General features: G+C 45.1%; 1 long non-coding RNA gene and 1 pseudogene across 1 annotated transcript; one reads left to right on the forward strand and one right to left on the reverse strand.

Moving 5' to 3' along the window:
- LOC106697727 lies at nucleotides 1-26,524 on the forward strand. The gene is made up of 5 exons (XR_002830089.1): nucleotides 1-208; nucleotides 822-926; nucleotides 1,984-2,124; nucleotides 26,025-26,169; nucleotides 26,243-26,524. It is a non-coding gene; the product is annotated as an uncharacterized LOC106697727 (long non-coding RNA).
- On the reverse strand, nucleotides 18,921-19,933 carry LOC102418256 (annotated as a pseudogene).
- Nucleotides 26,525-27,779: the final 1,255 nt, after the last annotated feature.

Raw genomic sequence — 27,779 nt, forward strand, 5'->3', positions numbered from 1 at the left:
TTCTCCACTGTTTTTCACATATCCCAGCAACTGTCTACATGCCTATGTCTCTCTAGAGTTGCACAAGTATTATCATTGACATACTTACATGCATCTAAAAATACCTTTTCACTGAAAAGAAAGCAGTGGCTGTCCTGCATCCGATTGTTGCCTGGGTCACTTCCGGAACCTGAAAGAGATCCCAGGACCCTGACCCCAAGTCCACGAGGTAAGAGTTTCAGGCCCCAGCTGTCAGGAGGCCCCAGATACAGAATTGGAACTGGACCAGGCTTATGGGAATTTTGTTCATCATGTGATAGCCATATTGATTTATAGCCAAACTAATTTCCAGGCTCTCAAGCAGTAGATCAGCTAAGCTGTTGTTTTGGGGTCTCATGTACTCACTTGGCAACTTTTTCCTTCCTGTTTTGAAAGGCAAACAAATAGCTTAACAGTAATAATAAACAGGATGGTGGCAGCATCCAGGCTCGGACATCTGCCTCCTCTCACTGTGGTCAAAGTTCATCAATTCCCACTGTACCTTGAACTAGGCCACCTGCAGGTCTGTGCTGGGCCTGGCCTGGCTGTCAGGGGAAGGCATTTCCAGTCTGGGCAGGGGTGTGGAGAAGGGGATAGCTGTGGCCTTTGCGTGGGAGTGTCTCCCCTCTCCTCCTCCGGGGAGGTGACCATTTTCAGATCTGTGGGTGGGGAGGAAAATCTTCTCTTCCAAAAATAACCTCTTTCTGCAGTGGGGTTTGAAGCTGGACCAAGCTGCTAGCACTATTTTTACCCAGCTTGCACTTCAGGGTGTGAATAGCAACTCTGGCTGTTTTTCCCCACAGCTGACCAACGGGTCTACCTCTTCCAGGCGGAGCATCCTGGCAGTTTGCACAGAGGAAACAGAACCCAAGTTGCCCTCCGGCCCAGGGGATGGTATTGACCCTCAGGTCAGTATACAAGCAGGGGTGGCATCGCCCTGGTTCTGTTATCTCGGTCTCTGCTGCGAACACTAGGCCCCGTGAGAGCTGCTCGGCTAAGGCTGATTTAAAGAAGCACCATGTGGGATCCTGAGGCAAAGGCAGGCCTGTGACCCTCTGCCTGAGCAGGCTGGGGCTCCCGGGAGCTTGAGCAGCTCTAGGCTGCGCCGGCTGCCCCCTCGCCCTCTCTCTTGCATGAACAAGCATCTCCTCCAAGGTTGCTGCCCTTGGAGGGTTTCTTGCCCCAAACGCACCAGATCGGGATACTGAGGAAAAGAAAACATCCACTCGAGGCTGCCCCAGTGACAGAATGTCTCTAAGTAGATACAGACAGTCCATTTATTTATTTAAAAAAAGTTCCGTTATTTTGACGTATGTACATACGTGCTTTATGTTTTTTATTATTTATTTACCACAAGTAAAGGTCAGGAATTGTTATCTTTCTTTTAAATTTTTTTTACTGTTTCACTTCATTACTGCTGTGTCTGTGCTCCATGTGAGTGATGTAGGTGCTTATGTAGGTGGGTTCCAACTTACAGCGAAAATCGTGTTACGTCGCGCCGTCGTAGGAACAGATCTCCGACGTAACCGGAGGACCTACTGTACTTCCTGGTGCTCAAGTGACTGGAGGCCCCACAGACTTCAGTATTGGAGAATGTCACTGAGAGGTCACGGTGAGAGGACCGACTGGCTCCTTCCGTGCTGCGTGTGAGCAGGAGCCTTGGGTTATGTCTCCACTTGGCTTGGAGGAGGGGGAATTCAGCTTCACAGAGGGCCCCTGGTTGGTGCTGTGGATGAGCAAGATAAACCAGCAAAGACTGAGATGTGCCCTCCTCATAGCCAGTTCCCTATTTGCTTCTCTTAGAGAAGACTTTAGCGGCTTTTCCCTGCGGCCAAGTTTCTTACCCAAATCTCTCCCTGGGGACTTTGTTCTGAAATTAGAAAGGAGAGCTATGAGTCAGCAGGAAAACCCGCTCCTCATTGCGAATTACACAGCAACTCCTCACGGACTGCTCATTCCCTCTAGGTACACATCAGTCAATCATCAATCAATCAGAGAATTTCGCAAATATCTACCATGTGCTCAGAACTGGCATTTGAGGACGTGGCTCAGGTTTCAGGTTCTTCCAGCCGATGACGTTAGGGCAAGAAAAGGATTGGAGGACAGGTAAGCAGCTGAGCAGTCCCTGGATCTGCTGTTTTTGGATGTGGTTCCTGTGCAATTCCACGGAATTGACTCTGAGCAGTTGTTCATTGCAAAACTCACTGCCAATTATTGACAGCCCAAGTGGCGCGGAGAGCTCCTGATGGTAAAAATAGGGGCAGGTAATAGATGAGAAAATAGCTTTGCATTTGCGGAGAGCGGGATGGGAACACATTGTCTCCATCTGCTGTGTTGTGGGTTTCCATCGTCAGCTTGGGATCTTTCCCAGGACTGGCCAGCCAAGTCTACTTAGTGGCTTCCAGCAAAAAGTCCACCAGGGAGCTGCTCAGGGTAAGATCAAAGCTCAAGGCTCTGTCTTAGCAGCCAGACCAGAGGAGATCCATGCTGGGTTCGAGGCATGCTGGTTCACACTGTGCTTAGAGTCACATTAAACAGCCAGCAGTCCAGCTGCTGTGGATCAGTGGTTGAGGCTCGAGCTATGAACCAGGAGGTTACGGTTCGATTCCCGGTCAGCGCATGTGCCCAAGTTGCTGGCTTGATCCCCAGTGTGGGGCATGCAGGAGGCAGCCAATCAATGATTCTCTCTCATCATTGATGTTTCTATTGCTCTCTCCTTCACCCTTTCTCTCTGAACTCAATAAAAATATATTTAAAAAAAAATAGCCAACACCACAGTTTCCAGTAAAACCTACTGAATTTTAAATGTGTTGTTGGCTAATTTGGGGGGTGGGGTTATTACTGCCCAGTTGATCTGGTCATTCATTACCCGCCAAACGTCACATTTACAAAACAATGGTTTTTTTGAGAAAGCCTCTTAAAGCCTGATGGTCAGTGTTTACCTTGAAAACAAACACACTCAAAAACCTGAAGCAGGAGAAAGGTTCCAGGTAAATAAAACCAAAAGCATGTGGCAGACCGTCACATTGCTCCACTGACCATTTGTTTTGAAAAACGCTCTCAGCCCCAGCCTTGACGTTGGGGAAATTGGGAACCTGGTCATACACTTCCTGTCTAGTGTGACCCTACATTTCCTGGAATTTGCCGTGAAGTGCCATTTCCCCTGTCCCTGTGCCACCAAGGAGTTAAACTGGCTGTGCTCTCCTGGTGACTAAATGGATGCAGTGTGGCTCTGAGATCATCCAGAGAGAAAGGGGCAGGTGTGAGGCTTCAGTGCTCTTGAAATGCCTTTGATGCGCACGGTGAGTGATGAGCCAGCGCCAGGGTTATTGCCCCTGGTTGTGTAAGTGTAGCGTGAATCCTTGTTTCTTCCTTTGAATTTCGCATGATTTTAAAGGGTTTCTAACTCCTTTGGGAGCTCGATGTTACTGTGGTGTGTCAGTGATTCCATGGAGAATACTTTAGACAGCAAATTCCACCCTTTGAAAAACAAGCCGTTAAGATGGAAAACAAAGCAGAATCCATTGACCTGACCAAAGCACCCTTGATGTGTGTTCGGGAGACCTCATCTTCCCACTCTGGCTGCTTCCTTCCTTGTGAAAGAGCCCAGTTAGCACGCCACTCCTGCCTTCTCTCCTCCCCCTCGTTCCTCTCTGGGAGGAAGTGGTTTAATGTGACTGATGAGTTTGGAAGGAGAAACTGTGCCTCCCACCATCTTCTCTTTCTTCTTGGGAGTCAACACTGCTGCCTCGGGGTGAGAAGGGGGGGCCCGTTCTGGACAAGTCCGTCTAATTCTGAGGCTGGGTACTGAGACGCTCATTAGCTTGATACTATAAGCCACGTCCTCTCATCTCAGCTTTATTAGTCATAAAGGTTATTTTTATAAGTAATAAAAGCTTTATTAGTAATAAAGGATCTTTGTGGTCCTCATCTAGCTTACTGCTATCTTCTAATTCAGTTCAAGATTCGCAGGAAAGTGGGGGGAGCTGCTACTTTGGGGCCTTCTCAGAGGCGCCACCTATTTTGAGGGAGACTTCCTGGTGGTTAGCAGAAGCCTTGAGTTGGGGTGAGATCCTGGCCTCTAGAGCCACATCACTTCCCTGTAGAACACCAGGCTCCTTGCAGTCACGTTGGTAAAGGGGATTTACAGAACGTGCGCCTTCCAGCTGATGTGTATTCACTCAACACTCATTTATTGTGTGCCTACTAATGTGCCAGGGGGTGGGTGCTGTAGTGATCAAGATAGACACAGTATCTTTTGTCACATAGTTTATAATCTAAGGTGTACCAACTAGAAAGTTTAATGTTCCAAATGAAATAAAAAAACAACTGCAAACTAGCTTAAGCAATAAAGAGAATGTATTGGCTCATGAGGGATCAGGCACCATGTGATCCAGGACTCAAACTACAGGTTTCCAGGTCTCGGCTCTGCTTCCTTGGTGGATTCATTCTTTTGTCACCACGTGATGCAACCCCTCCTCGCTCCTGGCAGCTTCTGGCTTCCCACTATGGCAGCAGCAGAACTAAGATGCACCACTGGCCAGGCTGAGAAGAGTCCGAGTCCCTACATGCCCTGCAGACTCCTGAGGTCACTCCGATTAGACCGATTTAGGTCGTGGGCCATCCCTATAGCAGTCACTGGACTCAGTGGGATAGGACACACCGACGGGCTTAAACCTGGAGGTCCACGCCTGGATGGAGAAAGTCCGGCCCTTTGCATATGGCTCGGAAGTGTGGGGACCTATTAGGAAGAGAGAAGGGCAGCGAGCATCGCTGTCTATGATGGAGGGAGAAGACAATAGATAAAAGGATAATTCTGCTAGAAGGCAACACTTTACCCTGCAGAAAACACAGACATCCCATTATTGCCTGGTAAGTCAAGCCCTGACCTGGGAACCCAGAGATTGGGTTCCACGTTCCGTGCAGGGTCCTGTACACAAGAGGCTCTCAGGAAAGTTCCGGAGGGGGGTGGACTTTGCTCTTTGATTGGGCCCCTCAGGAACTGCCTTTGGGCTGGATTTTTCTGTGCTGCGAACCCTCTCTTTTTGGGAAGGAGGCGAACATGTGCCTGAGAGGACGCCAGTTACAGAGCACCTGTCACTAAATAGACCCGAGCCATCTATTGATGTGTGCTTGTTTATTCGTTCAGACTTAAGGACATTCAGCCAGTGGTTGAGACGGTAAACATTAACCACATTGGGGCATATCGGCACCACGGGTGCTGAGCTGTGAAGATAACACAGGCCTTCGGTGTTCTAAGTTCAAAAGATCCGTGTGCAACAAGGTATAATCCCAATGAATTGAAAATGGAAAGAAATGCAGCCCCACACAGTTTGGCTCAGTGGATAGAGCATCGGCCTGCAGACTGGAGAGTCCCGGATTCGATTCTGGTCAAGGGCACATGCCCAGGTTGCAGATTTGATCCTCAGTAGGGGGCGTGCAGGAGGCAGCTGATGATTCTCTCTCTCCCTCTCCCTTCCTCTCTGAAATCAATAAATTTTTTTTTTTTTTTTAAAGAAAGAAATGCAGTCAAACACACAGTGTAGGGAGAGCGCTTTGGCCAAGTACCTAGGAGTCCTCAAGGGAGATGAGTGCTCGCCAAGCAACTCAAACTCCCACTGGGGCCTGAGCAATCCTGTACTTCATCCAACAAATGTGTATTGGGTCCTTCTATATTAGAGGCAAGAGTAGGAACACATGATCAGTTCTAAGGCCGCCACTTAAATCCTTTTTTAAAAAAAGAAGAGATCTTTTATAAGTAGGTAAATTATTATAAGAAACTAAATGACTATAGGCAAAGCTAAAACAAATTAAAGATCTAATGTGATACCAGAGATGGAAGGTAAAACTAATTTCATTTTGAGGTAGAAGTTGGAAAAGGAGTGGGCCATGCCTGGATCTCAGGGAGTCTTGCATTAAGGCACAAACAAATATATAGGATTCAGTTGAAAGATTGCAATCAATTATGCAGTCTTTTTTTTGGCATGTATTTCTTTTTTTTTCCAGTTTATATTCAGTATTATTCTTTATTCATTTCAGATGTACAGCAGAGTGGCTAGACATTCATGGTTAGATCACCTTACAGAGGGGTTCCTCCAATGTTTCAAGTACCCACCTGGCCCCATGCATAGTTATTACGATATTATTGACTATATTCCTTGTGCTGTACTTTACATCCTGTGACTATCTTATAAATACAGTTTGTACTCCTTAGTTCTTTCACCTTTTCACCCAGCCCCCAACGCCCCTCTCTGCACAGTCTTTTTTGGTGTCCCCAATAAATATGACTCAGTCCTCTGAACATCCTAAAGCAGCCGTTCAGTTGCACCTTTCTTACTGCTCTTATTCTGACTCATATCAGGTCAATTATTTATTTATGTTTATTTTTAAAATATTTTAAAAATATTTTTATTGATTTCAGACAGGAAGGGAGAGGGAGAGAGAGAAACATCAATGAGAGAGAATCATTGATCGGCTGCCTCCTGTACGCCCCCTACTAGGGGTTGAGCCTGCAACCTGGGTATGTGCCCTTGACCAGAATTGAACCCAGAACCCTTTAGTCTGCAGGCCAAAGCTCTATCCTCTGAGCCAAACCGGCTGGGGCACGGTAAATTATTCATTCATTCAATTATTTGCTCAGTCACTCATTGAACATGTATGGCAAACTGGAGATGCACCCAGCACTGGGTCAAAAGCCAAGATACAAAACAGACTGATATGTGGTCCCTACATTCTAGGAGCTCAATCCAGTAGGGAAGGAGGCATATGAAAAATGAGTATAGCCCAGCTGGTGTGGATCAGTGGTTGAGCATTGACCTATGAACCAGGAGGTCACAGTTAGATTCCTGGTCAGGGCACATGGCCGGGTTTCAGGCTCAATTCCCAGTGTGGGGTGTGCAGGAGGCAGCCAATCAATGATTCTCTCTCATCATTGATGTTTCTATCTCTCTCCCTCTCCTTTCCTCTCTGAAATCAATAAAAAATATATTTAAAAAAATAAGTATCGTGTGAGAGGTGCTATAATAGAAGTACGTATGGAGTGCCCAGAGGTAATGGCTTCACAAAAGAGGTGGCATTTCAGTGCAGCTTGGGGACAAACAGGACTTTTCTAGGCTGAAATTTCCAGCGTCTGGAAGGTCCCTGACGAAAGAGCCAGCATGGTGTGCTGAGGGAATGGTAGAGTTAAGGTCTGTAGGGAGAATGTCACAGAGGAGGTTGAAAAGATAAGGGAGGTAAAAGCTAAGTCACCCTGAGCTTTGTAGGCCTTGCCATGGTCTTTGGACTTTATGATAGAAGGGATTTGTTGAAGGGCTTTAACTAAAGGAGGAACAATATTAGGTTTTGGCTTTAGAAAGACATTCTGGCAGCAGTCTGAGAGCAGAGTTATCCTGAGGAGGGACTGGAGGCAAAGAAATCACAGGAAGGTCATTTCAGTAATCTAGGGGAGAAGTGGTAAGGTCTTGATCGTTGAAAAGGGGAACAGCGCCCCATCCCACACCCTGGGCATGGGAGCTTCGCAAGTGGGCGGCCGGGAGCAGGACTTGGTGCTGGGTGAGAACCACTGGTCTGAGCCTGGCGGAGATGACTGAAGGTTGAAGAAGAAAAAAAAGAAAGCACGAATCTAGTGAAATGCAAGTAACAGAAAACAGTTAATGCTGCTGCTACTGATGACAGTGATGGATTAATTCAACAAAGAAAGAGCAAACAAACCAATAACCAGCAATTCCCTATTATGGAGAACGAAGATTCTGATAGGTCTGCAAAGGAAATATCTAATGAAGAGAACAAGGTATATACCTGGGAGTGGAATTGCTGGGCCACGTTGAGAATAACTCTATAATTAAGCTTTTGAGAAACTGCCAGACTGTTTTCCAAAGCAGCTGCAACAAACAGTGCAGGTTTAAAGAATAGGAATAAGTCAACTAAAGGGAAGTGAGTATGTGCAACACCCGAGAATAGCTTTATCCTGGGTTAGCTGGAGGGCACGAGAGAATGGTTAGATTTTAAAGAGTTGAGCTGAGACCCAATTATTCTAGATAATCCTGTTTTCAAATCAAGGGTCCTTTTGAAAATTGCCAGGTGACAGCTTTTGTTTCATCTGAAAAGCGATGAGACGATGAGATTGATAAACTGTCACTGTTAGTCCTGAAGCCACAAGGCTTTCAAGTGATACCTGGTCAGCTAAAGCTGTCATTTTTTACCCTTTTTTAAAAAATATATATTTTATTGATTTTTTACAGAAAGGAAGGGAGAGGTATAGAGAGTTAGAAACATCAATGATGAGAGAGAAACATCAATCAGCTGCCTCCTGCACGCCCCCCACTGGGGATGTGCCCCCAAACAAGGTACATGCCCTTGACTGGAATTGAACCTGGGACCCTTCAGTCCGAAGGCCGACACTCTATCCACTGAGCCAAACGGGTTAGGGCTCTGCCCTTTTCTTCTGATATTTAGAAACCTTTCCCATCCCAAGGTTATACAAATATCCATGTTTTCTTCCTTGATTTCTAGGCTTTCATTTTAAAAATGTAAATCTTTAAGCCACATGGAATTCATTTTAGAATAAACATTTTGGGATTTATTGAAAAAAAGAAATGAAAAGAAAAAGGAGACAAGAATGAGTTGAAGGAAGAATTGAGAGATTGGGTCAACAAGACTTCATCATTGATTGATGGGAGATGATGGGAGAAAGGAAGAAGCTAAGAATGACTTAGAAATCATTGGCCTGCACAAGCTGAGGAAATGAGGGTTCCATTAACCACAGCAGGTAATGGGTTTGGGAGGACGGGTGATGTCCTGGATTTAAGATGCCCACATGACATTCAGGTGGGCAAGCCCCACTGGGTGTTAGAAATATGTGTCTCGAGTTGATGAGACAGATGGAAGCTAGAGATTGACAGGGAATTAGGTTAAGTGCTGAAGCCATGGAATTAGGTGCACAGACCAGACAACTAAAGGGCAAAGCTTTTGACAGTAGGAGTTTGGTAACCCATAGGCCCTGGAACAGTACTTTGCATAAAGCAGGCAGTGTCTATGTAAGAATTTACAGATACACATATGGATATACCAATTTGGAGGTTGTTAGTAATATCTAGATGTTCCAAGACCTCAAATGTGGAACCATTGCAATTTAAAAGACTTATTTTGGGTCAAATTGTCCAATAAGAAGAGTACAATTAGCATCCTAATATTCAAAGAGATTCTAGCCTTCTGCTAACTTTTATTTAAAACCTACTCTTATCACCTTGTAGTTTTTTGTTTTGTTTTGTTTGCATTTGGTTTTCCAGAGAAGATGCTATAAAATGAGGAAGCTGGGGAAATACAGTTTATCAGAATTAGGGGAGTTCAGTCCCAGTTGCTGGAACTCAGAAATTGGTGTCAATATGTTTGACCTTTAGAAGAGTCATTCTGAGGGCAACTTCATGGTGATTCAGGAACTAAGCAATGTCTCCTTCAAATGTCAAACACGTACAGTTTGCCTTTGCTCATTGTTTCAACAAACATTGTTCAAGCACTTCATATGTCCTTTTTTTAAAAAATTAAATCTTTATTGTTCAGATTATTACAGTTGTTCTTCTTTTTTTCCCCCATAGCTCCCCTCCACCCGGTTCCCACCCCACCCTCTGCCCTTCCCCGCTTCCCCCACTGTCCTCATCCATAGGTGTACGATTTTTGTCCAGTCTCTTCCTGCACCCCCCACACCCCTTTCCCCCAAGAATTGTCAGTCCACTCCCTTTCTATGCCCCTGATTCTATTATATTCACCAGTTTATTCTGTTCATCAGATTTTTTATTCACTTGATTTTTAGATTCACTTGTTGATAGATATGTACTTGTTGTTCATAATTTGTATCTTTACCTTTTTCTTCTTCTTCCTCTTCTTAAAGAATACCTTTCAGTATTTCATATAATACTGGTTTGGTGGTGATGAACTCCTTTAGCTTTTTCTTATCTGTGAAGCTCTTTATCTGACCTTCAATTTTGAATGATAGCTTTGCTGGATAAAGTAATCTTGGTTATAGGTTCTTGCTATACATCACTTTGAATATTTCTTGCCACTCCCTTCTGGCCTGCATAGTTTCTGTTGAGAAATCAGCTGACAATCTTATGTGTACTGCCTTGTAAGTAACTGTTTTTCTCTTGCTGCTTTTAAGATTCTCTCTTTGTCTTTTGCTCTTGGCATTTTAATTATGATGTGTCTTGGTGTGGTCCTTTTTGGATTCCTTTTGTTTGGGGTTCTCTGCGCTTCCTGGACTTGTAAGTCTATTTCTTTCACCAGGTAGGGGAAGTTTTCTGTCATTATTTCTTCAAATAGGTTTTCAATATCTTGCTCTCTCTTCTTCTGGCACCCCCATAATTCGGATGTTGGTTCGCTTGAAGTTGTCCCGGAGGCTCCTTACACTATCTTCATATTTTTGGATTCTTTTTTCTTTTTCGGTTGGGTGTTTTTTACTTCTTCGTATTTCAAATCTTTGACTTGTTTCTTGTGATCCTCTAGTCTGCTGTTTTATCTCTGTATAATATTCTTTATTTCAGTCAGTGTATGCTTAATTTCTGTTTGGTCCTTTTTCATATCCTCGAGGGTCTCACTAGATTTATTGAAGGTCTCACTAAATTTATCAGCAGTTTCTAAAAAATTCTTGAAAAACTTTATAACCGTGGCTTTGAACTCTATATCCAGTAGTTTGCTTTCCTCCATTTCTGTCATTTGTGACCTGTTTTTTTGTCTCCGCATTGGCTGCTTCCCTGTGTTGATAGAGTGGCTTTCTGTGCTAGGTGTCCTATAGGGCCCAGTGGTTCAGCCTCCCCAATTACCTGAGGTGGACACTCTTGGTGCACCCCTTTGTGGGCTGTGTGCACAGTCTTGATGTAGTTAAGCCTTGATTGTAGTTGGTATCACTAGGAGGAATTGACCTCCAGGCCAATTGGCTGTGAGAATCAGCTGTGTCTAAGGTGGGAGAACTTCTGTGCTGGAGACACCCTTCTGGGGCAAGACTTGCTTCAGTGGGGCTTTGGTGCTCACTAAGTCTGCCCCCTGAGTGTGTCTCTTATGGATCTGAGGAGTTGTAATCTGGATGGTCCCACTCTGACCACTGGGTACACTGGCTCTTGGATCTAAGGAGGTGCTAATCTAGCCTCTGCCTGAGGCTACCCAGCAGGAGCTACAGAGAGATCTGCAGATTCCTCTTCTTTGTTTAGGGTTTGGAGGTGCCCAGATGAGGCCCAGCTGTGAAGCAATGCAAGCTGTTGTGGGGCCTTGGGCTTTCTTTTGGAAGTTCTGGTTCTCTCTGACCCAGCTGCAGTTTGTTAGGTAATTTTCAGATTGCAAAGGGCCAGGTCATTCATATGCAAAAGCCTCTGTGCACAGCTTGGGTGGGCGGGGTCTCAGGGAATCAACAGGGCGGAGCAAACAGCTATGGCTGATCCTCAGTCCTGCCCTAAGAGGCCCCAGGTCTCAGTGTCCCATTGTAATCGCTACAAGCACCTCTGAGAGAAAGCCGCCCTCGAGTTCTGCCCATTGCCAGACAGTCCAGTTTCTCCCCGTATGAGTCTGGGTCCCCAGAGACTCGCCCGGAACTGGAGTTCAGAGCGGGATCGTGTGTCTCCCTCCCGATTGAAAAAGACAACCGTCTCCTCAGTTGCCAGCCCCTTCCGCACACCTCTGTACCTCTGCATTTCACTTCCGCACCTCCTCTGAGTCTCTGTGTGCTTTTCTCTTTCCTTTTAGTTGTAGAATTTCCACTCAGCCAGCCTTCCTCTGGTTCTGGATGATGTCCGTTTTGTCTTTTAGTTGTATTTTTGAAGTGGTTGTGCAAGGCAGCAATTTCAGGTGTTTACGTATGCTGCCATCTTGGTGTCTCCACTTCATATGTTCTTGCCATTGTGGTGACAAAAGACATTGTCCCATCCCTCAAAGAGCTCATAGCCCAGCAGGGAATGTAGACAAGGGAATAAAATTAAAATATAACTGTGAGTGCTCTGCTTGAGGTGAGCACTGTGTGCAACTGAAGGCAGAGAAGGACACCCCAACAGAGGGAGAAGATGAGGGCGGCAACATGGTTAACGTCTTTCCAGAAAAGACAATGTCTGAGTCAGTGATACAAGGAGGGGATGAGGTTCCAGGTCAAGGAGAGCAACTTCAAAGGCAAGGAAGAACAGGATTCATTATGGCTGAATATGGAGGGGAATGGCAAGAGGTGGGCAGGGACCTCATCCTATAAGCCTTTCTATGGAGTCTGAACTTTTAGCTTGAAAGCAATGGAAGGCCACACAGGATTCTTATAGAAGACTTAAAAGGAAGCCTTTTGTCTTTGGCCTCTCTCTCTCTCTCTCTCTCTCCCTCTCTCTCTCTCTCTCTCTCTCTCTCTTGTTTGTCTTCCACACACCCACTTCCCTCCTTTCTTGCTTCTTGAAAGCATGATTTTGGAAAATACGTATTTTATCTGACCTGCACCTAATGGGCAAGGGATTTATTTATGGTTTGTCCATGCTTGGGCTGGAGGAAAAAAAGGAGTTGTAGATCCCATGAGACCTGACTTTTGATGGCAGTAAGGATCAAAGTGAGAGGATTCCAGAGTAACTCCTATCACCCAGAGACTCTCCCTCCACTGAAACCTGAACATGCCTGTGTTCAGTGTTAATGAGGGCGCCATTACTTACAAGACGTGGACAAGAATCCTGACTGGAGAGGTCTACACTCTTGGTACTAAAATGGGGTCCCTGGACCTGGAGAATCAGCAATGCCTGGGAGCTGCTTAGCGAAGCAGAATCTCAAGCTCCACCCAAAACCTACTGAACCAGAGTCTGTGTTTTAACCAGATGCCTGGGTGATTCCCAGGCACATTCAGGTTTGAAAGGCCCTGATTCACAAGATAGGAAAACTGCTTAGCTGGCAAACGGTGTGTCACCATGTTGCAATCATAGCTGATATGTAATCAGTGTGTCAACCTCTGTGATTACAAATTTATGTCCCAAAGTAAACTCAGGGGTTAAACCTTTTGTCCCCTACTGAATATTTCCATGAGTCTCCTTGGAACCAATGATGTTAAGATCTCTTTAAATGAAGGGTTTGATCTCTGGCTGATGGATGAACGATTCTTTTTTTACCCCTGTTGTAGCAAAATATACATAACATAAACTGATCATTGAACCATTTTTAAGTGCAGTTCAGTAGCAAAAGGTACGTTCACATAGTTGTGCAACCATCGCCACCATCCATCTCCAGAACTTTTTCACCTTCTCAAGCGGAAACTCTGTCCCCATTAAACAATAACTCCCATTGTCCCCTCCCCGCAGCCCTGATAACCACCATTCTGCCTTCTGTCTCTATGGACTTAACTACTTTAGGGACTTCAGATAAGTGGGAACATGCAGTACCTTTCCTCTTGTGCCTGGCTTATTTCACTTAGCATGATGTCTTCGAGTTTCATCCATGTTGTAGCATGCGTCAGAATTTCCTTCCTTTTTAAGGCTGAATAACATTCCGTTGTACATATCACTCTTTGTCTACCATTCATTTGTCAGCGGACACTTGGGTTGCTTCTGTGCTGTAGCTACTGTGAGTGATCTGCTGCGGACATGGGTGTAGGAAGACTTGCTCTTAGAACCAGCCTTCCCGCCAGGCATGCAGCTCCCCTCTCCCAGCTTCTCCGCATCCTTTCCTAGGGGCGCGCCACAATAAACATCGTTCCATTCCCAGTTCGTGGATGTTCTCGATGAATTTTCTTTAACGTATCGAGTCTCTAGTTGACTCCTCATTAAGAAAAGGGAATGTGCTGTTGTTGGGAGCGAAATGTCTGTTCCATTTAGTGTCTCTGCCTGGGAGCCACGGCCTCCCGAACATAAACCCAGAGCCAGAGCCAGGACATTAATTTGTGCAGCTCAAGTATTGATTTGGTGCCGCCATTGCCTCCCCCCGATGCTATTCCTATCAACCCAAATTACCTCTGCGAATACAGAAACCGTCTCCTCCGGGGGCGCTGGGCAGCGGGTGACTAGCTGTTTGCTGATCGGCTCTGACAGAGGAGCGGTCATCTCAGCTCTGGGCCACGGAGGCCCTCCCACCAGTGTTGCTGGGCAAAGAAACAGCTCTGAAGCCAAGGGCAGATGCCCACGGAGACAGACTCAGGGCTCTGTTCTGATTTCAGCGACCCGCCACGGGGCTCAGAAGGGGAAGAGTCCCTGAGCGCATGGTGGAATTATTCTGAAGAATCATGTATGCTCTCTCCTCAAAATGATCCAGTTTCGCAGTAACTGGTTTGGCTCAGTGGATAGAGCGTCGGCCTGCGGACTGAAAGGTCCCAGGCATCTGGTCGATGTTTCTCTCTCATTGATGTTTCTGGCTCTCTATCTCTCTCCCTTCCTCTCTGTAAAAAAATCAATAAAATATATTTTTTAAAAAAACATTAAATTAAAAAAAAAATGATCCAGTTTCTCTTCTAAAGCTTCCAATGTACTGGTACTGCTTTCGGGAAGCTGTGGGGACAGGCTCTTCTCATGTGCTTTCCCTCCGGCGTCCAGCGGAGGCGCTCTCACACTCTCCACTTCGCACCCATTATTTCATGCCTATCCTTGGTCAGCAAACTGCGGCTCGCGAGCCACATGCGGCTCTTTGGCCCCTTGAGTGTGGCTCTTCCTAAGCCTTAGGAGTACCCTAATTAAGTTAATAACAATGTACCTACCTATATAGTTTAAGTTTAAAAAATTTGGCTCTCAAAAGAAATTTCAGTCGTTGTACTGTTGATATTTGGCTCTGTTGACTAATGAGTTTGCCGACCACTGGATCAGCTCTGTGTGTGAGGAGAGGGTTACAATCACACCAGCTCATTGCGGAAATCAACACTGAAACCCTGGGTTTCATCTGTGCAGTCACTTTTGTTTTGTAAACTAAATCTAGACATTACGAGAGGGGAACCAGCAAGTTCCCCATTTTCATCTTGATTGCTGGCCCTCAAGGGTGATTAACTTTATCTAGAAACTGAAAATGCATTGGGCTGGTCGTGTATGAGAGCTGATTAAGAGCTTTCCAGAGAAGATCTGCCCTGCACTGGAAAGGCTCTAGCCATTTAGGAGAGTCCACAGGTCAGGCATTTCCTTTTACCTGATTATAAAAGAAGAGCTAGAAATCACAGCCAATTGCACAAGAAAGGGCAGGGCGACCTGCCTGTTTCAATCCAAAGAAGAAAGTTTGCATGTTAAGTGAACCCATTTGAGGAATTCCCAGGAGAACCACTGACTAAACCAAGATAATGTAAAATGTGATGAGGTTATATAAATGTAAAGCCACAATAACATCGTGCTGGAAAGATCCAACGAAAATCTGGGGTCATGCATAAGACAATGAAATATCTGTAAGCCACCGCCTAGACTGTCCGATTTGCCTGATCTGTCCACTCGAAATGCCCTTCCCTGTCCTTTCCCTCTCCATTTACATACGTGCTTATCAGAACCTCCCCACCTGTGGGAACACTGCCCAGACTGACCCCACTTGACTGGAATCATGCTTTTGCACCCTCTCAAAATACGTGTTCTGTTTGTTCTGGGCCAGCCCACGTGGCATTAATGACACAGTTCTTTGTGGCCATTTTTGTGACATTTTTCACAAACTCTCTTCTGGAGCCTCCTAAGCCAGTCTATAAACGCTTTGAGGTAGGGGCTGTTCGGGGAGGGGCAGCGGGGTGTTGTTTGTCTTTTGCTGGTTTGGGCCTTTACTCTAGAGCAGCGGTTCTCAACCTGTGGGTCGCGACCCCTTTGGGGGTCAAACGACCCTTTCACAGGGGTCGCCTAAGACCATCGGAAAACACATATATAATTACATATTGTTTTTGTGATTAATCTGTAACAATGAAAATACATCCTGCACATCAGATATTTACATTATGAGTCATAACAGTAGCAAAATTACAGTTATGAAGTAGCAACGAAAATAATTTTATAGTTGGGGGTCACCACAACATGAGGAACTGTATTAAAGGGTTGCGGCATTAGGAAGGTTGAGAACCACTGCCCTAGAGTGTCCTAAAGCAGTGCTTCTCACACTGTAAGGTACGGAGGGATCAACAGGGGATCTTGCTAAAATGAAGATGCTGATTCAGTAGGAATAGGTTGGGCCGAGAGTCTGCTTTTCTTTTTCGCAAGATAAAATAACCACATGTAATACATACATATGTATGGGAACCCCGCATACCTGAGAGAGTCAGAGATCCCATGTGCGTGAGAGGCTCAGAGGCAGAAAGGGAACATGGGGATACAGGACATGCTGAGCTGGGGATGCGGTGAGGTGCCTGCGGGCTTCAAAGGGTCATAGCAGAATAAAAGAGCGAGGTTTTGCTTCGCTAACCAGTGGCTGCTTGGAGGAGCCCAATTTGAGCCTCTAACGCCCAGCATGGAGCTTTAACATAAACAACTAAGACTTTATCACGATAGTAGTTCCCAGGAAAGTTTCTCTTCTGAGGCCTGACCCCTTGAAGCACATGCTACCTCACAAGAAGGCCTTTCCCTTTTGATCACTAGACTATCCTCTCAACTAATTGGAGCTCGAGGACGTATTTTTTTTTATACTGCAGTCGTTTGAATCAGTGTTTAAGTTCTAGCGTTGTGAGTGGTTTTACTAATGTAATTTGAGAGGATTGCGAGTTATTTGGGTGTGCACGGCCCGCCCTGTCATGCTAGGCCAGTCTTGCTTGATAAGAGCCACAATGATACTAGCTGCTCCCATTCATGGGTGCTGAGAGCCATAACCCCCTTCCCGACCAGGGCCCTCACTTTTCTCCAGGTGGGTTAGGTAAGTGGAGGCAGAAACTTTTGTTTACCTCTGGCCAGTAAGTCTCTGTTTCCTGTGTGAGGTCCTGCTCTGTTAGCTTCACCTTGAAACATAGGAAAGTCAGTCTTTATAATAAGCAGACTTGAATACATTTTTAAAAAATATGTTTTTATTGATTTTGGAGAGAGGGGGAGAGATAGAAACATCAATGATGAGAGAGAATCATTGATCAATCTACTGCCTTCTGCACGCCCCCTACTGGGGATCGAGCTCGAAATCTGGGCAAGTCCCCTGACCGGGAATCGACCTGTGACCTCCTTGTTGATGAGTCAATGCTCAACCACTGAGCCACACTGGCCGGGCTCAGTAAATGCCTTTTAACCAGGAGGGCAGACCAGAAGGATAAGCGGGCACTAGTGAAGCTACAAAGGCATCCGACTGGACCCATGGCATGGGGGCAACAGGACCAGTCACGTCTCTCAGGCCCTTGGTTTACCTGCCTGTGAAATCCAGGTGTTAGATGGGAAGATTCATATCAGCCCTAAGAGTGTGCGATTCTCGTCGACAGGTCAGGGAAAGGCTCTGGAGACAGTTCCACACCTGGCTCCGTGACAACAGTGCGACTGGGAGCCTCTGGGCTGACTCGTATCCTCCCGCTGGTCTCAGCCCGAATGCTTGCCCTGGTAACGGTACTAGGTTATCCCTTCTAGACAGTTTGGTGCCTCACATCCGCCAGCCCATTGTAGCAAGACTTGAAAAGATATGCCCTGTGCTGCCACCTAATGTTAATGTTCTACCAAGGCGATTCTTCTTTGTTTAGTGTAGAATCTCTAGGCCCTTTTATACAGAACCTGCCAGTGATCAGGATCTAGCAGGAGAGGGCAAACAGGGGACTTCCAGGTGCCACTTCGTTAGGGGAATCGGGGACTATGACTGTAAGAGCTATAAGGTTTTTGTAAACTTTGTAATTTCCTCCTTACTGTTATTTCCTGCCGGGTTCCCTGTAGTGATTAGCAGTAAGACTCTAAAAACAAAAAGGGCCAAGGTGTTTGTTTTCAAGGGCAGCAAGGAAACAGGGAACTGGGAGACAGTACTCCAGAGTGTGAGGTAAACAAGTCCAGGAGATGGAGTGGGTGGAGGGGGCCGGGAAGAGGGGCAAGGAAAGCAGGCTGTGTTCGGGCTTGTTTGAAAAAGGAAAGAGGGGGTGGGAGAACGAGGTTGCATTCTAGTTGAAGTGAAGGTAGCAGTTGGAATAGCATTGTCATTCTTTCCTGTTTTGTCTTCAATTGTACCCGTCTGTTTTCAAGCCAGGAAAACGAAGTGAATGTATAGCTATCAAACTACTGTGTAGCAAATGATACTCTCTAGAGCTGTGGTCAGCAAACTGCGGCTCTCGAGCCACATGCGGCTCTTTGGCCCCTTGAGTGTGGCTCTTCCACAAAATACTACGTGCAGGCACGCACGTACAGTGCGATTGAAACTTCATGGCCCATGCGCAGAAGTCGGTATTTTGTGGAAGAGCTGGTATTTTGTGGAAGAGCCACACTCAAGGGGCCAAAGAGCCGCATGTGGCTCGCGAGCCGCAGTTTGCCGATCACTGCTCTAGAGTAAGGATCTCAAATACAAAGGTCTACAGAAGGGCCAGGCAGATAAGGTACCTGGATGGGGTGGCAAGGGGTAAGACTGTAGGGAGTGGTGGGGACTGTGGTAAACTGGAGAGCTTGCCCCTCCTAAAGAGGCAACAGCTACTCAGCCCCAGGTGGTTATACCCTCACCAAGTTGTGTTCTCACGTTGCCTGATCTTTCAAGTTTTCAAGAGAAGCTGGAAATTTAGTTTATTATGTGAAGTCTCCTTATTTTTATTTTTAGAATGCAAAGCATTTTATTTTTAAACTTCTAAGTTTGAAAACAAGACAGCCTAGGTTAAATAAATAATATAGTTTTCCAAAGCTGAGGGTGCTCATTGGAGCTCAGTTTTTTGTGCTTAAAGTACAAAACAACTTTCTGAAACTCCTAGGCAGGAACACTACTGTTTCGATGATCTGTGATTAGATAAACTGATCCATCTCAGTCGGTAACATTCCTTTTTCTCCCTTTGGTAAGAGTTTAAAAAATTCTAGAGCAGACGCACTTTTCTTGTCTTATACGGACAATTTCATTCCAGATGTCCCCCGAGAGACATACCACATACAGGAATCCATCTTCGTCCTTCTCACTTGCGCGCGCTTCTGAAATCGGTGTGCACACGCTCGCCGTGCAGTGCCCATTCACTAACAGGAAGAAGGCCTCGTCAGTGTTGAGCTGCAAGCACCTTGTCATTATCTCGATGACTTCACTCATGCTGACATGACCAGGCACAAGGGACTTGGTTTTGTCCAGGGCAGGAAGCTGCTTCTCACCCTTGTATCGCTGTATTACCACTGGGATTTCGATCGGATGCTGCTCTCAGATGAGTTGGGCATCGTCTACTCTTTGTTCCAAGGTGCAGCGCTGTGTGAAGGTCTTCTCTGAGGCCAGGGCGCAGGAGGCCGGACGGGGCATCAAGGCAGGGAGTGCCGGCAGCTTTGGGTGGCGGCGGGTCCAAGTCAAGTCTCCTTATTTTTATTTGTTGGCAGCTAATGCTGCTTTAAAAATAAACAACAGCAGCATTGCGTGAGTCAAATAAAACATGTGTGAAGATGAATAAACAGAATCCTCATGTGCTTTGGAGTTGGGAGGTCCTGTAGGGAGAGCTGTCACGCTCCACCACTCATCATCAATTACCCCAAATAGGAAGAGAAGTATTTTCTGCCTCGAACAGAAAGATGTTTTTCTACTCCACGACTCCAGCAGGAAGAGGGAGGATCTTCTCCTCAACCAGCAACCACTCAGCTAATGAAAGACTGTTATCAGCAGCCAATGAAAGGCCATTACAACTCAGCCAAGGAAAGGCCATTACAACTCAGCCAATGAAAGGCCATTACAACTCAGCCAATGAAAGGCCATTACAACTCAGCCAATGAAAGGCCAATACAACTCAGCCAAGGAAAGGCCATTACAACTCAGCCAATGAAAGGCCATTACAACTCAGCCAATGAAAGGCCATTACAACTCAGCCAATGAAAGGCCATTACATTTTGAATCCCTAGTTTCCTCCAATGGATTTGTTTACAACAGCCCCTCTGAACCCCCCTTTCCTCTATGAAAGAACTTTCTCCTTTGTTCTCTGGACTTGCCCGTGGTTTGCTATTCAATTGGATGTTTTGAATTGCAGTTTCTAGAATCTCAAACTTCTAACATGATAATTGCCAGGTGTGTGTGGACAATAGCAAACTATAATCAAACAAGCAAATACCAGAGAAACGGTGGAAGTAAAATGCGTTGTGTTTAGGTTTGTTGATTTGTTCATTGTTCCTCTCTAGCTGGAAAGCCTTGAATGCATTCATTCCATAAATCAAGATGCATTTATTGGATACCTAGTATGTGCTAAGTAATGAGAAATTTAGAAATTTTCCGTAAAGGGCCACATAGTAAATATAGACATTGAAAACCATACAGTCTCCATCACAACTACTCTGTTCTGCCAATTGTAGTTTCAAAACAGCTTTAGATTCTGCGTTAACGAGTATGGCTGTGTTCCAATAAAAATTTATTTACAATGGGCAGCAGTCCATGGGCCACAGTTTGCCAATCCCTGATCTAGAAGATGTAAGAGAGTTTGCAGCCTAATGCAATAGTTTTCTTTAAGGAAAACTACATGTTTATGCTTTGCTTATAAAGGCAAAGAATTAGGTGCTTTCTCTATAATTTTAAAGTTATATTTGTCCGTAGGATATCCAAAGTAGCTCTCTCTAATTATTTAGTATAATACATCCTGTAAACATAAACAGGTCACTACAAACATTGGAAATGATGCCCGTGCTACCTAGCTACTGAAGTTAGCTTGGCAGGGCTGTCTGAATATGAATTTAATTTACAATAATTTTTCACAAAGGAAACTATTACACAGGAGAACATTGAGTATTTGACTGAGCTAGTTATCTCAGTGGCGTGATTCAGTTCCTGTTTTGATTGGATTTGAAACTGTTGTGAAGAGGCAACATAAAATTGAATACAACTGTTTGTTTCCTGAATCCTAAGACTTACTACTTGGAACTTTCAAAAATATATGTCTTAAAGAGAACAAACAAAGCAGCATATCACTTTCATCTTTTATATTCTCAATGAAGTAACAGTACAGAGAAGATGCTAAAAAAATATTTTTGCTTTATGGGTGGAAGGCGGACAGACTATAACCATGTTAACTTCTTTAGATGTAACTTTTATGAAATATCACCTAAAGAAGCCCAGCTACTTACATGGCTGTGGATACTGTTGATTGGGTACCAACAGCGATCGGCAGCCCCCTTCTCCTTTGCTTTCTTCTAACATAGACGCCCTTGCAGGTGAGAGGTCCACGTTTTCTAATCTGGCCAACAGACATAAACACTTGTTTCTATCCTGGGGCTTGTTAGTACATTTCCTAATAGGGACTGATTCGGTTTGGTCTCTATTTCTCCATATATATATATATATATATATACATATATATATATATATTAATTATTGATTTTTTACAGAGAGGAAGGGAGAGGGATAGAGAGTTAGAAACATTGATGAGAGAGAAACATCGATCAGCTGCCTCCTGCACACCCCCAACTGGGGATGTGCCCGCAACCAAGGTACATGCCCTTGACCAGAATCAAACCTGGGACCTTTCAGTCCGCAGGCCGACACTCTATCCACTGAGCCAAACCGGTTAGGGCTATTCCTCCTCTCTTCTGCCTGGCCTAGAACACAGGGGTGCAATGCCTTGCAGGGGTTCTCAACCTTCCTAATGCCACGACCCTTTAATACAGTTCCTCATGCTGTGGTGACCCCCAACCATAAAATTATTTTTGTTGCTACTTCATAACTGTAATTTTGCTACCGTTATGAATCGTAATGTAAATATCTGATATGTAGGATGTATTTTTCAGGGTCGCGACCCACAGGTTGAGAACCGCTGCTTAGAGGTTCAGTAGCATTGTGTAATCATGAGGACAAAGGAGACAGACTGCGGATGGTGGCCTGCAAAGAAAGAGGAAGGCCTGGTGAGGTCACCGAACTAACCACCTTTGGGTTTCTCATTGCAAGAGACAAAATTTAGTCCCTGCGGCGGGAAGCCATTACTATCTGGTTTTCTATGACTTGCAACCCAACCCAATCCTATCCATTTGGGGCTATTTCGAGTTTTCTTTTATTCTCACAGTCCTCAGCACTGCTCAGGAAATGAAATTTCTGGCATCCAATGCAGTTGTATTAATTCTCCAACTCTTCAAATTGTGCCACTTTAAAAAGTTGGGTTAAAGACACTTAAAATCTTGTTTCAGACTCAAATCATATCTAAAGATTAAAATTCACTGGTGTTCTTTGGGAGAAGTCCTATTACAATACATCAACATCAAGTTTAAAAAAAATGTTCTACCGTATAACTTCTAAGGCAGTGGTCCTCAACCTTCTGGCCTTTTAAATACAGTTCCTCATGTTGTGACCCAACCATAAAATTATTTTCGTTGCTACTTCATAACTGTAATGTTGCTACTGTTATGAATCGTAATGTAAATATCTGATATGCAGGATGGTCTTAGGCGACCCCTGTGAAAAGGTCGTTCGACCGCCAAAGGGGTCTCGACCCACAGGTTGAGAACCGCTGTTCTAAGGAAATCAAAGGTATTGTCAACAGATTCTGAACTTGTTTCAGGTAGCAAACATTTTATGCCAACAAACTGTCCAAAAAGTATGTGAATATAGTCTACATTTTATTTTTTAAAATATTTTATTGATTTTTTTACAGAGAGAAAGGGAGAGGGATAGAGAGTTAGAAACATCGATGAGAGAAACATCAACCAGCTGCCTCCTTCACACCCCCTACTGGGGATGTGCCCGCAACCAAGGTACATGCCCTTGACTAGAATCGAACCTGGGACCCTTCAGTCCAAAGGCCTACGTTCTATCCACTGAGCCAAACCGGTTAGGGATACATTTTAGAGTTTCATAGGCCTCCAACCTATCATATTTTGTGACATATAGATTATTATAAAGACCTTTCAAATTATTTTAAGAGCTCCCAGTTGCCAAATTTTGGACAATTTGGGCATCAAAAAGTTAATGATGGTAATGGATTATAGCACATTAAGTAAAATGTAAAAAAAATTTATAAGTTCACAGTGATTCACAAGCATGCCAGCTAATACATGTAGGCAAATGACAGAATTAGACTTTGCAACTGCCAATGCAATGATTGATTGAGGGTAGCCTCATTCATGGGCGCTAAAGCCATTGAGGGAAAGGATGTTGGGAAACAAGACAACCATATGGTTTCAGAGTAGCATCCCACAGATCAATTAATAATTCCGAAGGGAAATGAATTTTTACCATTGAGAGATCTGTTAGACACTGTCTTAAAACCAAACAATCAAACTTGGTACCGCCAATGATAAGATGGCTTAGTGCCATGGTCGGCAAACTGTGGCTCACGCGAGCCACATGCGGCTCTTTGGCCCCTTGAGTGTGGCTCTTCCTAAGCCTTAGGAGTACCCTAATTAAGTTAATAACAATGTACCTACCTATATAGTTTAAGTTTAAAAAATTTGGCTCTCAAAAGAAATTTCAATCGTTGTCCTGTTGATATTTGGCTCTGTTGACTAATGAGTTTGCCGACCACTGGCTTAGTGTGTGACTTTGTACAAATCATTTAGCTTCCCAGAGTCTTGGTTCCTCCTCTACAAACAGAAGATCATCTATATGCCACAATGTGGATAGGCCTGGAAAACATTATGCTAAGTGAGAGAAGCCAGACACAGAAGCCACGTACTGTATGATTCCATTTATATGAAATGTCCGACCGAATAGGCAAATCCGTAGGAGGGAGGGGTCGTGGGGAAGGACTTCTAAGCGCTGTGAGATTTCTTTTAGGGGTGATGAAAATGTTCCAGAATTTAGATAATAATAGTCACACAACTCTGTGAATATACAAAAACCACTGAATTGTACATGTTAAGAGGGTAAATTTTATGGTATAGGAATTGTATCTCAATAACGCTGTTTAAAAAATGCAGTAACATGCAATTACCACAGAACCTAGCAATTCCACTCCTAAGAATAGGCAAGTGGGAAAGAGACAAAAAGAAGATTAGTAGCTGCCTAGACTGGGAGGGGCGGGGGACAATGGGGAGTGACTGCTAATAGGAATGAGATTTCTTTTCGGAGTGATGGAAATGTTCTAAAATTGATTGTGGTGATGGTTGCGAATCTTTATCAATATACTAAAACTTCGAAATGGTACACTTTCAATGGGTGAATCAAATAGTATGATATGTGAATGTATCTAAAAGCTGTTAAACAGGTAAAACATTAAAATATTTTAGTTAAGAAAAGGAGATAACAATACTGGTATGAGGTCTAAATGAGTCTTTGTTCTCCTAATACCTCATGCCACTCCCCCCTCACCCAACACATACGATTATTTATCACACCAAATCATCGCTGTGAATGCTTTTGTCTTGCCCACTGAGGTGAGAGCCCTCTGATAACAGAAACGTTTTTTAAATGTATTTTTATTTCTTTCGGAAGGGAAGGGAGAGGGAGAGAGAGAGAGAAACATCAATAAGAGAGAATCATTGATCGGCTGCCTCCTGCACGCCCCCTACGGGGGATTCAGCCCACAAGCCAGGCATGTGCCCTGACTGGGAATCAAACCATGACCCTCTGGTTCATAGGTTGATGCTCAACCACTGAACCACACCAGTGAAGCTGATAACAGAAACTTTCTAATCCACCCAGGGCCGGCTTCCTGGGCATGTGACCTGTGCATCCACACAAGAATCCATCCTCAGAAGGGTCCCACGTTTGCTTTAATACTCTGCTATCACCATCTTGAAATTCCCAATTTTTAAACAAGGTGCAGGTGCGCCTCATTTATCTCGCACTGAGCCCTGCACGTTTTGTAACAGTCCTGGATCCACCTTTGGGCCCCCGCACAGCTCGGCGCAGTCCTGATGCTCAGTGGGTGTCCAATCAAGGTTCCTTCTCTTTCCCAGTCCCAGTACTGAGACTTCCCCCAGAACAGTGCCTCGACCTTCAACATAGATCCACCCAGAGCCTCCTGGGTGCCAGGTAATGTGTCAGCAGCTGGGGCTACAGTGAGGCGCCAAAGCCACAGCTGAGGTCTCTTCCCCTTCCCAGCAGGGGAGCTGCTGAGAAGGAGGCTGTGCCAGCAGCACAGCTGCCCCCTCCTCGCTTGCCTCCACAGCCACCACCGCGTGGGACTCATTTCGACTTAGAGACAAATGCATCACCTTGGGATCCTGACTTTGTGAGTTCTGCTTTGTAATAGGAAATAGAAGGCTCCGATGAGTGAGGGTGAGCCTGCAGTTCTTTCTTACAGCGTGAGAGAAAAAGTCGCCTCTGCCTTTCTCAGTATGTTTGCGGTCCATCACGTTGACATCTATTATTAAAGAGATCTGTCAGCACCTCTTTTTAAAAATATTTTTTTATTGATTTCAGAGAGAAAGGACGAGGGAGATAGAAACATCAGTGATGAGAGAGAATCATTGATCGGCTGCCTCCTGCACGCCCCAAGCTGGGGATCGAGCCCGCAACCCGGGCCTGTGCCCTGACGGAATCAAACCGTGACCTCCTGGTTCATAGGTCGACGCTCAACCACCGAGCTATGCCAGTCGGGCTGTCAGCACCTCTTAATTCAATGCAGTTTCTAAGGACAAAACACTATGGTAGGCACTGCTGCTAGGAAGAGAGTAGCTGCGTCTTTTTAAGCGTGTCGCACGAGCTCCTTGGATAAAGATTGCAGTGGGCTGCAACTCTATGGGGAGTCAGCAGAGAGCAGTCGTTGTTGAAATTCCTGATAGACCTGGCTTCCGCTTGATCGATGTGCTTTACTAGGGGCGGGTCCCAGGGGCAATTCCTTAATCTCTGTAGCCTTCAGTTTCCTAATCAGTTAATACAACCCTGGTGTCAAAGGGCTGTTGTAAAGATTAAATGGGATAAAGCATGCACAACAGTGGCACGGTCTCTAGCACTTAGTAGGAAAGTCACACACACAAAAACAAAACCTAAAACATCCTATAAAACTGTGCTGTTTTGCCCCCAAATGGCTAAATCGTTCTGTTCCTGGCCCATAGCCACATGTTATAAAATACCTCTGCCTGTAATTTCTATTTCTCCAGCTGGAGGTGAAGGCAAACAGCGCCAGCCAACGTCACCTGGTGCCGTGACGCGACGTCAGTGAGCTCCGCTTTCTCCCTCTCAGTCTTGGTAGCGAAGCCCACACCTGCTCCCACACCCCAGGCACACAGTGTTGTGCGAGGAAGGGTAAGCGAAGGAGCTGGGATGGGGATGCTGGGAAAAGAGGGTTTGACTTATCTGGCACTTTTTGCTTCTTTAGGATTTGGAGCCACTCCTCCCTAGCACAGCCTGCCCATTGAGCACCTAAGTTGGGCTCTCCCCCAGCCCCAGCCCCCATCACTGGACAGTCATGGGAAGTGGCTGCTACCAGGGAGAAGAACCGCATGACCTTGAGCAAGACAGCTTTCTTCAGTGGAGGGGAGGCAATTCTCCAAGAGACACCCATCTGAGAGCTGTCAGCCAACTCCCCCAGCAGGTGGGCGAATGGGTGCCTCAGTCCTGAAGGGGGGACTCTAGGTGGGCAGCTCAGCACAGAATCAATGACAAGAACTAAATGGTAGGAATGGCTGTGCTAAGTTTCAGCCATTCCTAGGAGTGTTGGAACAGGGACGGGCTGGGGGAGGATAGAGGGGATGCCACCGGCTACACTTCATAGTGGATTATGGGGGCAAATGCATTGAAAAGCGACACAGATTGTGGTTTTATGTGCATTTAACCAAACTTAGGGTCAATCCCAGCAAAAAAATTTCTCAGCAGATCCACAAAAAGTACAAAGAATGCCTCGATCATAAAATATTCACCATTTATAAGATTCTGCTTGCTTTATAAAGTCTTCATTGTCGTAGAAATATGATGCTTATAGTCAAAATCACAAAACTTGGGCTCTGGAAATAGGACTGGATTGGAGTTCCAGCTCCATGACGTATAATGAGTGACCTTTACTTAGGAACCAGTGTAATGAACATAATATTACAAACCTCACTGGACTGAGATGATGTCCCCAGCACATACAAATTGCTAAATAATATTTCTTTTTCTTCTTTTCCTTCTCCTCCTCATTATTATTATTTGTACTGCATTTCCCTATCTGAGCACAGGAAAAAAAAATGCTGGGTTCTCACTCTTCAACTCCTGCTCTAACAATCCTCATTAATAGTCCATTCTGCAGCATTTTGATGTTTTGCTTAATTTTTAAAGTTTTGCTTTTTATTGAATCTATTGGGGTGTCGTCACACTGGTTAACGAAATTATACAGGTTCCAGGTGCAAAATTCTGCAAGACATCATCTGTCCACTGTATTGTGTGTTCACCAACCCAAGTCAAATCCTTGTCCATCACCATTTACCCCCTACACCCTCCCCCACCCCCCGGCCATCACTGCACTGTTGTCTGTGTCCACGATTAATTCATTTGTTTTAGAGAGACGGGCTGTAGTCAGATCATGGTATGCTCTAGGTGCCAGGCTAAGAGATATGGACATATGCTATTGACGGTGGGAGCCACTAAAGGTTTTAGAGCAGATATTATTAGGAAATAAAAGAGAAGAATCAAGATTACTTAGCTAGGAGGGCCTGAAGACCCCCTGAAATTTTGAGTAAATATTTGTGTGAATAGCCATGTGTTTCTTTTTTCTGGGGAGAGAGTCCATAACTTTCATCCACACTCAGTGGTGTCTGAGACTTCACAAAGGCTAAGAACCACTGTCTCAGCAGTTTCCAGCTTAGATGACCAGCAGCAGGGTAGTCGCATCCAAAAGAAAAGGGGTCCCAGGGCAAGAAGTTAGGAGGGGGGTTGGC

This window comes from Myotis lucifugus, unplaced genomic scaffold, assembly GCF_000147115.1.
Source record: "Myotis lucifugus unplaced genomic scaffold, Myoluc2.0 scaffold_99, whole genome shotgun sequence".
In the NCBI taxonomy this organism is placed as follows: Eukaryota; Metazoa; Chordata; class Mammalia; order Chiroptera; family Vespertilionidae; genus Myotis; species Myotis lucifugus.